The sequence below is a fragment of the Papilio polytes genome, unplaced genomic scaffold, assembly GCF_000836215.1.
Source record: "Papilio polytes unplaced genomic scaffold, Ppol_1.0 DF824213.1, whole genome shotgun sequence".
NCBI lineage: Eukaryota > Metazoa > Arthropoda > Insecta > Lepidoptera > Papilionidae > Papilio > Papilio polytes.
Genome location: NW_013524991.1, coordinates 504,467 through 518,597, shown reverse-complemented (window position 1 = coordinate 518,597; position 14,131 = coordinate 504,467). Strand labels below are relative to the sequence as shown.

General features: G+C 32.6%; 1 protein-coding gene across 1 annotated transcript in view; it reads right to left on the bottom strand.

Annotated features, from left to right (window-relative positions):
• Positions 1-4,436, bottom strand: part of LOC106110627 (octopamine receptor beta-2R-like) — a 70,544-nt gene extending 66,108 nt beyond the window's left edge. Inside the window, exon 1 of the mRNA XM_013292511.1 lies at positions 4,311-4,436. The gene's annotated coding sequence lies outside the window, so the exon portion shown is untranslated. The remainder of the gene's footprint in view (positions 1-4,310) is intronic.
• Between the last annotated feature and the right edge of the window lie 9,695 nt (positions 4,437-14,131).

Below are 14,131 nucleotides of genomic sequence, written 5' to 3'. Positions count from 1 at the left end.
AGCGAGATTAAACAATTGTGCGATAGTTTAGTCAATGGTGTGCGCGCGATCTAATAGTCATAACTAAGTTAATAAATAAACAGTTAAAATATTACATTAATTATATATATGTCGCAATCAGAAGAAAAAATCAATTTGAATTTAAGTCATAATTAGAACACGAGCGCCGTCAAGCGACTTTCGTGAGAACTTAGATTATTCTGAAAATAGGGACTTAGGAGTATGGTAAATGTGTTCCTGGAATTCGACTTTACCCATGACCACCCACATGTGATCTCGTGTAGTAATTCTGATATCGTGCTAGCTCAAGCCGATATATACATACTTATGAATAAACCACAAAATTCATATTTTAATTTTTAGTGGTAAGCGTATGCATGGTGCGAGATTTCTTCACGCATGCCATAAGGCCCGCATGCGGTAACCGTTTCCATTACTGCGCTGGGCAGTAGTTGACATAATAACCGATCTTTTTGATTAGTCGTTGACCGATATGCGAGGAATCCCCGCTGCGTAAGTTATTAGTTTATTAAATTCCGCCCTTGGGTACTTACATATACGTCAAATATAGAATACTAGCTTTCGCCGGCGACTCCGTCCGCGCGAAATTAAAAAAAAAACAAAAGAATCGTATATGTTCTTTCAGTCTATCGTCTACATCTATACCAAGTTTCATCAAAAACCCGTTCAGCCGTTTATAATATTAGTAAGACAACCTTAAATACACTGGGCACTTTTTCATTATCTGTACCGCATGTTGTACCGAGTAATGGAATTAATCCTTGGACAGTTCGGCGAAGCCACACAGACTAGATGAAATCCTTGATTATGAACTGAGCTACTGGCTTACATACTGTGTTATTATCTTAGTGTATTATTAGAATAAACTAGGAAATGAACTCGTAGTAGAACCAAGATTTATAATTTACACAATTTTCGTTCAATTCATTCAATTTACAAATTGTTTTATTGATCTAATATAAAAAAAAAACTAAAAAACAAACATTATACTTGAATTTGTTCCTAGTAAAAAAAAAAACTTGTGTAAACTGTTTCAGCTGTGGAGTTTTTTTTTTAAGTTTTGTAAGAAAAAGGTATACGATTGTTAAATTTCTTGCTAAAGTACGTGAAGATATGTTACAGAAACTACACGCGTGGGGAATAAGTTTTATTGTTACAGCTTTATCGTACTCTTAACTTGAACGCTGTTCTATTTTAAACTTTAACTTAAGAACTAAGCAAGAAACGAGCAATTTAAGAAAGTACGATATTTGAAACAAAGTATTTTTCATCGAATTCCGCGCTTCCATCTGCGTGGAATTAAACAAAACAAAAGCAAGTACTCTATACATTCTATATCTATGCCAAATTTTATCAAGATCCTTTCAGCAGTTTAGGCTACAAACTCTAACAAACATCCATCAATCTAAAATTTCGCTTTCATAATATTAGTAAAATCAAATGTAAAAAGGCATCTGCGATTTGTCTATGGGCATTGGTTTCACTATTTCAACCATTTAAGGTTGTTAATAAAAGAAGACCTTAGAAAACGTATCGTAATCGAGATGTGGCCCTATAGGCGCATGTTGGCCATAAGCTGGACTCAGAGAGTGACAAATGAGGAGGTTCTGCGACGAGTCCACCAAAAAAGGGAACTTTTGCAGACCATCAAGATGAGAAAAGTATCGTATCGGCCAAGTGCTCAGGCATGACAGATATGATCACCTCCAACTCATCTTGATGGGTAAAGTTGCCGGCAAAAGGAGTGTTGGTCGTCGAAAGAAATCGTGGTTACGGAACATCCGAGAGTGGATAGGAATTGCGAGTGCCGCCCAACTGTTTCGCCTCGCAAGAGATAAAGTCAAATTTGGAGAACTGACCGCCAACCTTTGCTAGTCGGAGAGGCACCTTAAGAAGAAGAAGGTTGTTAGTTTGTTGGTCACTTTATGATAAAAAAATAAGTCATTGGAAAAACAATATTTGAATATTTACTAAGTTAACTTATGAGACGATAGGGGACATAAACCAGAAAGTGTTAAAATTGAATGTGGATGGCTACAAAGGAAGAGGAAGACCTAAGAAAGTATGGATGGATTGTGTGAAAGAGGACATACTTAAGAAAGGAGTGGATTCAGATATGACGGCTGATAGAGATGTATGGAAGAGCAGCACATACTGTGCCGACCCTACATAAGGGATAAGGGCAAGTTAATAAACTAAGTTAAATTATGTCGTTGGTAAAACTGTATATTAATAAAGCTAATTTGTTAATTGGATAATATTCAAATGCAATTCCGATATCGATATTTCTAATTAGATAGATTAGATTATGGTTTTATTCCGTACTAGCTGTAGCCCGCGACTACGTCCGCGTGGAATTAAAAAAAAATCAAAACTGAGTAGCCTATACATACATTCTTCCCGACTATCCTCTACATCTATAACAAATTACATCGAAATCCATTCAGCCGTTTAGGCTACAAACTCTAATAAACATCCATGCATCTAAACTTTCGCATTTGTAATATTAGTATGAAAAATATCTTAAATTTCACCCTTCGCTTTATTTTTAAAATTTAGATTCTTGGGTCTTGTCAGTGTATTTATTAATATAACATAAAATATAATCTTTTTTAATAAACCTTGAATAATTAAAAGAAAACTGTGTTAAGAAGAAATAAGTCAACTTCAATCCTTACGTTTTATAGAATTAGAAACAGGAGCAAACATAAACAAAGATATTATATTTTTTACTTGGGTAGTTTTTCAATCTATAATATTATTGCCTCATTATATTTAAACCTCATAACCGAGAAAATCGCTAATTATCGAAACCAAATTACGTTGGTAGTAAAAATAAATGGAACGAATCGAATCCGACCACAATCCTCGTATAAACGGACGCAGACAATACACGACCACAGATAGACAACGACACATCTGCATAAATACATCGCGATTAAATTTCCTACGCTAAATACAAAGGAATACATTAAAGATAATATTAGATAACTAAGTAATCATTAAATCAACTAGTAATAGTTATAACAATAATAACTAACATCTAATATATTTATTTTACAAATATACAGGCATTGCCTAGTGTAGGCATCACCAGATTAATCATATATTAACCACAATTTGTATCTCTTAATTAGTATAACTGTAATTGTAATTGTTAATCCCTTATTTTTTAATAAAATTATTTCTATTCTTTTCTATATAAATGCGAGGTTTAGATGTTTGTTAGAGTTTGTATCCTATCTTAAATAACAATGAAATTTGGCATAGATGTAGAGGATAGTCTGGATTAACAGATAGGCTACTTCTTTTTTTAATTTTACACAGACGGAGTTGCAGGCGAATGTTAGTACTTAATATTATAAAGAGGAAAGATTTGTACCGTAATGAATAAGGGAGTGATGACTGAGATGACGGATGATAGAGTTATTTGGATGACGAAAATCCAGTTCGCCCTACGAGAGTAAGATAAGGTAGGGGAGATGATGAAACTCAAAAAATAGTGGACCATCTCCCTTACTTTATCCTACTACTGTAGGACGCATTGAGTTTTCGTCCTCCAGACAACTCATCATTCGTCACCTCAATCATCACAAAAACTACTAGACCGATTTGAAAAAATCTTTTTTTATCAGAAAACTACGTTGTCAGTGAGTAACAGGCTATATTTATTACTGTTATTTACTTCACCGTAGAGTCGCGGACAAAAGCTAGTCTATAGACAGATTACGAGTTAAGAACAAAGGTTAGGGTTACCACGCAGATCAATTTTGCCTTGAATTTACATGTATTATATTAAAAAAATATTGCTGTCTCTTTTTTTAAATGGCGAATGAGAGGGACGATATTATACTTATGTACAATTGAAAAATCACAGTCCCATTGACAATAGACAAGACGTAACATTGGCAATGGTCATTTAAAATGTTTATATTCTTTGACCGTAATAATGACAAAATTAATAAGAAAATTAGTTTTTGAACGTCTAAAGCCTGTTAATAATTCCTTTTACTAAACGATTATTTGAAGTAGGAAGTCGAGTTTTTATGACATTTTTTATATCTTCTTTTTTTTTAAATGGTGTTCTAAAATATAATTTTAATTTTAATGAGTTAAGAAAGAAAACTTACGTAAACCTAAAAAACAGTGTCACTGCAATCCGGGATACATAAAATAAGCATTAAAATACATATGACAAATACAATTTAAATAAATACTTTGTAGCCCTTTTAGAGTTTATAAATATATGTCAACCAATACGTCTAGTAATAAAATTACTTTGTACTAACCTTTTACTGTAAATGTAAGGATAATAAAATTTAATTCACACACATTAGCACAATCCACTTTCACATAAATCGTATTCCACAGGTATTTGAATAGAACTGATTTATACTCGATATTTTACGGGAGGAAATCGTCAGTAACCGACACGTGATCACAGGTCCGCGGTCCGCGAGCGACTGACTATGCCCGGGAGTTGCAGAAAAGCGCGGGAAAATGCGCGCACTTTTCTGTGATCACGTTGGTGTTCGTTCGTCAATTTAAAAGAAACCTTCATGTTAAAATCCCGCAATTTGAATAGATATGTAAATTCTTCTTTGGTTAAATACGTCGTATAACTTGAGAAGAGTTATACGAATTTTCAGACAGGACCAATGGCTTAAAGAATTACACTTAGGGACTGCTTAAGTTGTAATTAAACGTTTCTGAGATTAACATAAATGTACTCAATAGTTTGATCGTAGTCAGTTAAATATAACGTGAGAACAAATTTGATAAATTTGAGAATTTGGTTACTGAATTTACTATAGAGATGTGAATTTTGCCTCATTTTCAGGTATTTTTATTAATATTTTAGTTGGATAGAGTCAGAGCTTGCAGGTGACACGCGTTAGATAGCGTCCATTCTTAGTAACGCCTGGATATTTTCAAATCCATTTTATAGAAAAACTAGCTGTTCGCGTGCGGTTTCATCCGTATGAAATTATAAATTTATTGTTTGCATTTGTCAAATTCTCAATTGCAAATAACAAAAAATACCAATTACCTTACTATGGCAATCTTGCTTCCTTGATGTTGGCAGCAACTTATGGTCTCTTTCCCGCATTACGGTTTTTATCCAAAATATATACCCCCTAAGTTTAATGGCGTGAAAATTTATAGCCTAAAGCGTGACGTAAGTGTAGGGCTATTTATTAAATAAGTTTTATTCAAAAACATGCTGTAATTGCTGAGATCTTAGGCAACAAAGTGTGTGTTTACGCTTTATTATAATAGTATAGAAGTATAGATAAAAACCAGTAAATGAAATAATCCGTATTACTCGCTCTTGCCCGTGTCTATGTCCGAGCGGAATTAAAAAATTTCGTCGCGCGATTTTGAGCTAAACTATTTAACTACGTCGTAGTCTTAGACTCCAAAAATCAAACAAAAAAATGGGACCCACCTGCAAGCATTACCTTTCGGATAAAAAAAGAATTATCAAAATCGGTCCACTAGCGACGGAGTTATGCCGTAACACAAATAAAAAAAAACATACAGACGAATTGAGTACCTCCTTCTTTTGGGAAGTCTGAAAGAAGTCTGTGTTCTGCCAGCCAGTATTCTACGTCAATACCAAATTAAGATTCATGCAGTCGTTCTGGAGATATCTTTTAAAACTCATCTATCTACTAAAACATTTATTATTTTACTACTAAAACAATCGTTGCCTAAACCTTTCACTTGTTTATCATTACTAACTCCATCAATGCTTTCTGCTGTCAAAAGTATTTTGTTCAAATGACTTACGTCTGCCGACCATTAGATCTTAGACTATTATTCCAAAAAAGGCAGTCGCTAAACAATAATTGTCTTATTAATAAATCTCGGATATTCCCACTTTAAATAAACCTACATTTATTATATTTAACGGTGCGATAAAACGGAGATTCGGTAGACACTCAATTAGTTAATTAACAGGGAGAAGGGGAATCGACGCTTACGCCCGCTGAGGTCCGCCATTTTGTTTTGCCAGGGATATCTTATCGGTTACCGTTTACTCTACAATAAATAATAATTATTATAACGTGAATAGAATTCTTTGCATCTTTATTAAGGTAATTGCTATTGATTTGGATATATTTAGGATTTTTGTATGCATTGAAATGACTCGAAAACTACTGGGCCGATTTCAATTTCACCGTTAAAAAGCTACGTTATTCTATGAGAACAAAGCAAAGGGCAACAGTTAGTTAGGTATAATTTAATTTGATGTTACTGTGGACGGTTTTATGTAATTATAATTTAAATGTTATAGTCTAGAATATTCTGGAAAATTCGATTTACGTGAGATGGATTTTTCAGTTTTTTTTTAATTGCATGACGAAGTCAGAGGTAATAACTAGTGATATATAACTCGTTGAGTATGTTATTATTAGTAAATTATTCTAGTATCCATAAATCTTTTTGATATATCCGCCTACGTTTAACCCTTCGCCAAATATTTGCTTACGCTCAGATAGGCAAAATAAACTCGAAATGAATCAGAGTACTATAATAATTACGAATGAATACTTACCAACGTTATTATGTTTATTATCGTTCATCATGAAATTAGTACATACTTTATTCAAACCGTCTTGATACTTGATATCTAAATTTTTCAAAAAGATTTTTTAAAATACTTTAAAATGTTAAATACTATCACATATTTTAACTACATATAAAAGCTTCCCCTTTTTAATCTATACTGCTATTATAAAAAGATTAGGAAAGATTTATATTTTTGTATATATTGAAATAACTCAAAAACTACTGAGCCGTATTCAAAAATTCATTCACTATTAGAAAGGTAATTTATCAGTGAGTAACATGGGCTATATCTTGTATTACTTTTAAATTTCATGGGACGAAGTCGCGCCCAACAGCTAGTTACTAAATAAAATCGTTTAACGTGATATCTACCGTATTTCTTTATAAATATACTTGCTGTTCCCGTGCGGCTTATTCCGCATGAAATTTGAAAATTTTATTTTATTGTTTAAATTTGTCAAATTATCAATAGCAAATGTCAAAATGACATGACATTTTACCACGGGGAGTGTTCCGAGGAGTTGTTTGGAACGATTCCTGCCGCCGAGTTTCGTCATCGGACGACGCGACAGACCGCCAGGTACCATCCTCACCATCTCGATGGCTGGCATTCCACAACCGTGCGGTTTTCGCGGAACTTTCTGCCCCGCACAGCCGCGTTGTGGAACGGTCTGTCCTCGGCGGTATTTCCAAACCAATACGACTTAGGGTCCTTCAAGAAGCGAGCCTATCATTTCCTCAAAGGCCGGCAACGCATCTGTAGTTCCTCTGGTGTTGCGGATGTCCATGGGCGTCGTTGACCACCTTGGTGTACACGCCGCTCGTTTGCCCCCTTTTACAAAAAAAAAACATGACAAACCTTAGCAATTTGTCTTTCTTGATGTTGGCAGCAACTTATGGTCTCTTTCCCACATTAGAGTTTTTATCCAAAATATTTACCCTCTAAGTTTAATGGCGTGAAAATATATAGCCTAAAGCGTGACGTAAGTGTAGGGCTTTTTATTAAAAAAAGGATTATTCAAAAATATGGAGTAATTACTGACATCTTAGGCAACAAAGAAGTGTGTGTTTATGCTTTATTATAATAGTATAGATTTTAATTAATTAGAGCGGGCGACTAAAATATTGCACTACTGTTTTGCGATTGTTGATTGTTTCGCAGCTAACAACTGTTGATTTCAACTAAAATTCGAGTAGTGTACATACCTCCATATAAGCACAATAGAATCAAAGCAAGACTAAACAGTTGTGCGATAGTTTAGTCAAATATGTGCACTCTTAGTATTATTATGAAGTATTTCACGAGACTCTTAAAAAGAGTTTTTTAGGTATATCCCACTAATATGATTAAGCAACCGTTCCCAGTGAAAGAGATTATGCAAATGAATAGCGCGCACCTAACTCAGGTTAAACTGTTATTTTTAAATCTAATGGCAGAGCTTGCCGGTGAAATATTGTTACAATTTGGCATATTATAACCACTGAAGCTTCATAGAAAAATCATTCAAAATAAGCACATTTTAACTGAAGGTAAATTTCACTATAGCTTTGGTGCGAATAAAATTATAGTGTCTTAAAAAATCTGGCCAAATATTGAAACAACATTTAATTAAAGACACGCGTAAACTCCTAATCCCATTAACATTTTAACGTCTCACAGATAAGTGGCGTTTAGGATGCAAAGTGTTTAAGATTCGTTTCAGAACACGGCTGTACTCTACCTATGTTGTCTTCGACGTTGTTTATGCTATGATCAACTAGGTAAACAGAGATTTAGTAAACATTAATACGAGGTGTGAAAATAACTTACAAGATTTCTTTCATAAGTTAATAATGACAGGGTTATTATCTATATGAATACAAAATTGGAGTGTCTGTTTGTAATATCAAAAGACAAATTCCACATTCCGAGAAGATGATGTATTTGTTTCGCTGATAACGAAAATCACATTAAAAAAATTGTCTGTCTATCTGTACGCAAGCCGCGTTTGTTCCGGGTAATCTCCGAAACGGCTGGCAAGATTTCGACCGGACTTTCACTGAAGGGTAACTGACATAGACGGGCATATTATAGGCTACTTTAAATCTTTATATTGCGTGAATGACGTCGCGGGCCACAGCTAGTATTAAACACATTCAAGCAAGGAACAAATACATAGTAAGTGATATTACATAATTGCATCAAAATTGCGCTCAAAATCACAGATACCATATTGTAGTGATGTAAAAGCCACTTAACATTGACTGTGATGATATTTTCAGTACAACCAAAAACAAGGGTAAATCGGATTAGTGTTTCTCTGAAAATTTACACAAATACAGTTAAGTGAGAACAGTGATTTTCAACGAAGACATTGAAACAAAACAGTAGTTCAACAGTGTCTATATGTCTGTACTGCACTGTCTACTGCTCTGCTTTAATATGCTACCCCAGTGTGAAACTTTTAATGCATCAAAACGAAGTGCACTCAACGCACATCAAACGACCGTTATCACTATTTTATATTCTGGCGCCAGATGTATCTGAAATGCCTTGCGAACTACAATTATATTCTCTTGATACTGTATTCGATATTTATAATGTTTGGAAAAGTATCAAGATTAAAGCCTCATAATTCATTTGCAGTTGAAAAATATGAATGTCACGTTACCTAGAATAAATAATATGAGGTAATTAAATTAATGAATTTATTTTCAATTGATACCTGTAGCTGGTGACTTCGTCCACGTAAAAGATTCGATTTAATTATTTTTAATGAAATTTTCATTAAAATCATTAAAATTTGATTAATGTAATTGGATTCCAACAACAGGAAACTCCATTATACATGTTCAATGGCTTGTTAAATCTATTGACGTTTATTTAATTATTTGTTAATAACTCGTTTCGAAGTATACGTCAATACTTATTCAAACGCCTTCGTTTTAAATCAAATTACTTTGATAACGAACGCTTGTCTTGGCTCAAAGCAACTTAACTTCAAATTACTTTATCAAGCGCGGTAACATTCAAATTTAATTCAAGCAACTTTTGCCAAAAGATAAAGTACAGAAAGTTTTCTCTAATATTTAAATTATTAGAATTAATATAATTTACTTTTTATAGACTTATTTCACGTATAAAAAAAGTAATTCATTCTATAACATTACGTTTTCTTTACAGTACTGTCATTAATTTTTATTACGTTTTCTACAGGAGACTATAAGGATAAGGGTTTAAACGAAAAATCGAAACATAAAATTGTAATTTTATATTTAGACCATAACATATTTCAACAACAATACAACATTATCTTCAATTTTATTAACAGTGTATTTGTTTAAAATCCGCGGTTATGTACACTCTGTATTCGTTATCGATTCAGAATTGTTAGAATATGTACACGGTACATGGTACTCTTACCCAATTACGTTAATATTCCTGCGGCCGACACATTGAAGACCTTTTGATTAAGGATTACTAATTACTTGCCAAAATACACTAGTAATAAATGAATAGTTTGTGTCGTGACCCTTGTTAATCAAGTGATTGGTAAGGGATTTAATAAGTAATACATGTTTTTGAAATTCAATAGTAATAAGGAATACAGTATATAGACTATATTATTAAATAGTCTCAGCAGTTTCTTAACTTTAGTTTGAAATTATTGTGAACATTAAAACCTGATAAAATTAAAAAAATAATTGAAATAATTATTTACATTATATTTTTGTTGGAACTTTTTTAATACTCTTTTCCATACTTATTGCTTAGTCCCTTAGTGTAGATTTATAACACAAAATCTTACTACGTCACAATTCTGGGTTATACAATACTAGTCAACACTAAAACACCTACCATAGTCAAATTTTCAATAACAAAGACTTTTATAACTCTATGAAGATGAATAACAAAAATTTCGTAGCAACAAAGTGAACGTATGAAAATAAAAAGAACGAAAATGAAACGAGCAACACGAAATAAACGACAACGTTCGCACGGACTCACGTCAAACGGTAAAAAATTCGAAATTGGAAACAGTTTAACGTGTAACGAACTGAAGTTCCATTTAAATGTCTATGGCACGACATAGGAATAAAACGCAAAGAAAATGTATCCACTTCATTTGTAAAGAATAATAAAATAAAACAGCTGTAATTACAATAGAATGATGTCTGGTGTATAAATATATCTTATGTGCAGCGATCACTTAACAAGGTCAGCTTGTGAATTTTATATCTTCCAATTTTATTCTTATAAATATTATAAATGCGAAAGTTTAGATGGATGAATGTTTGTTAGAGTTTGTAGCTTAACTGGTTAACTGATCGCAATTAAATTTGGCATAGATGTAGAACTTAGTCTGGAAAACACATAGTCTACTACTTCAGGTTTTTTATAATCCAAACGAACGGAGTCACGGGGGAAATCTAGTAAAATATGTTAAAGTGGGTTTTCATTCACACAACGAAACATGCGATTCCCCGTCCTTTAATGCTACGTACGTTTTAAATCTAAAGTACACTTGTTCCGCAAAGACTTAAGCGTGCGCCAGAAAGCCATTTAAGTAAATCTTGTTCAAATGTTAAAACTTGCGCTGGAAAAAGAATAAGTTAGAAGTTTGCTCAGATGTTAACCTCAATTTATAATACCTAGAAAATGTTGAGGACAAAATGAAAGTTTTTATCGTTTTACTGTGTATACACGAGCAATAAGTTATCTTATTTCAATAAGCATATTGATCACTAGTTATCGGCCGTGACTTCGTACACACGAAATTAAAAACAAAATTTTAGTACTCTATGCAGAACGTAGACAATATATAACATCTTTACCAAATTTTGTTCCACTTCTAAGAAGCCGGTTTGGAGTTACGTGACTACAAACATCTGTCCATCCAAACTTTTGCATTTATAATATTTAGATTATAATGTAAGAAGTAAGTAGTTACTTCGGTATTTGTTCATTTCTTTTTATTAAGCGTGTACTCGATTGTGAAATATTAAATTTGTATAGAAAAAAGTGTTTCTAATTACACATTTTTTATTATTCAATCTAATATTGATATTGCAGCTGTGTTTAGTATTTCGGAGTAAATCACATGTCTTTTTTGAATTAAATGCATTTTTTTTAAATAATAAACCGACGATGAATCTACGACTATAAAAGCGTCGAAATATCCTTTGTTCAGGTATCATCAGGTACATAAATATGAAATGCACTGAATCTGGTATTTATGGGAAAATACCGGCGTTGCATGTCGGATAGTATTTTAAATTATGCATGGAATATTTGTAACAAACGAGAATAATGGAAGTTCAAAAAGTGGCAACATGGCGTTCAACAGAGAGATTAAATTAAAACACTTATGCTATTACGTAATTATGTAAATGATGAAAAATACAATGGTGTTATTTAAATAAATTATTTTTCATTACAAATTAAACAAATCTAGATTGATGAAATTTATCATCAATTGTATACATAAATAGTTTAAATACTCCGATTAGTAATAAAAAATTGATATTTTTCTTGAATTAAAAAATCACTTCTTGTCTGCATGGACCTTTATTGGCGAAACTTACGTTCCAATAAATGTTATAATTATTTTCACTTATTTAACTACTAGCTTTGGCCCGCGACTCAGTTCGTGTGGAATTAAAAAAATTAAAAGTCAGTAGCCTATGTGTTCTTCCAGACTATTCTCTACGTCTATGCCAAATTTCATTGAGATCCCTTAAGCCGTTTAGGCTACAAATTCTAACAAACATCCATCTAAACTTTCGCATTTATAATATTAGTGAGATGGTAAAAATATGTTATAATTAAATTCTTTAGTAGTAGAATTACACTACTCGGGGACTCAGAATATTGGATTAAACAAACCTTCGTGAGTCTTCGTCTCCATCCGCAGAAATACGCACCGTGAAAGCCTACATTACGTCTAACATGGAACTAAATAAACATTAAAGACGTTATTATAACATTGCTTTTATTCCATTAACTCGTACGATTACTTAATGTTTACATTTATTTAACGTATTTTATTAGGGCAGATGAAATAAAACTCTTTCCTGATTTAAACCCATTATCAGATTAAGCCTCAGGCAACTTTACCTAACTTTAATTAAAAATACAAAACGTACAAATTAATATCTCGTAACGATATTAATAATATGAAACAAGTTGATTACATTGCTCGAAAAAACACATATGTTTTTCAATTTCATGATAATCATTAAAATTTTATTAAAAGAAAAATCTTAAATTACATTAAAACCTTAATAAAATAAAAACTCATTTTAATGATCTTCTAATGGCGGCAAAATATTGCTTTTATAAAAAACTAAAAAAAAACTTAAAACTATTTCCGACATTATGTATAGAATTATAACGATTCATTAAAATTATACTAATATTAAAATCACTTCGCACACAACTGACAGTTAACGGAAGCAGAAAGTTACAAGCATACGTTTAAGTGACAAACTTTAGGAAACTTGATAGAGTATAATATTCTCTTTACAGCATTGCCAAGACATGAGTTAAAGATTCTCCGATAGTTTGCAGCTCGGTTGTACAAATAACATATTCCATTTCACTCAAACTTCGCGCTCAAATTTGAGTGGTATCGTATTGACTTTGCACTTGAGAACTTCTCTGAGTCTGTAAAATTTATTACATACGACACATATTTAGTGTCGGTTTTCATATTAAAAAATTTTGCTAGTCTCTTATTTAAAAAATGTCATTAAAATCTGGTTAAAACAAAACTTTAATAGCATATCTATTATTTTAGAAGCGTACATACGTTTGCGCGCTTAACTCCTATCAGCTTATAAGGAGGTGCACCCACTACTAGATTTTTAGTTTTTCAACTAAACAGTTAAATTAGCCGAGAAACAATTGACAATCGCACAACAGTTTCGCGATAGTTTGGTCAAAGGTGTGTACCCTAAACCTAACCCTATGAAAAAGCGTAAGATTATCTTAAGTTAATTTTAAGGACATGAATGTAAGTGTTCTATTAATTTATTATTTAAGTTTATTGCATGTTTGTATATTTGCAATTTATAGTATAGTCTATTTGAATATTAAGCTATTCCTTTATAACATATTGATACGCATGGAAGTGGAAAACTAATAAAAATTCCATCCGTCTATCGATGAGTCGGAATAAAATATCAACATTATTCTATAAGAAAGAAGGAAAGGTATGTTAAAAGTAATATGTTGATGTACCGTGAATATCTATACTATTATAATAAAGCGTAAATACACAATATTAATATACACAATATTAACACAAATTAATAGTGGTAGTGCCCGCTTTAACATCTTAGCACTGCAGGGCCGGCACGCCTGGTGTAATACCAAGACCATACAGAAGACAGGCGTGAAATGGAAGCAATTCCGTGTACAGTCTGATGTGAGTGTGGTGCCGGAGGCCTAATTTAAGTCCGTTTCTCTTTACCACCCTTTTCTTATAAGGAGAGGTTGGGAAGAGGAAGTGGATTTGACGGTGGAGGAGATGCATAGGAAGGGGAAATATCC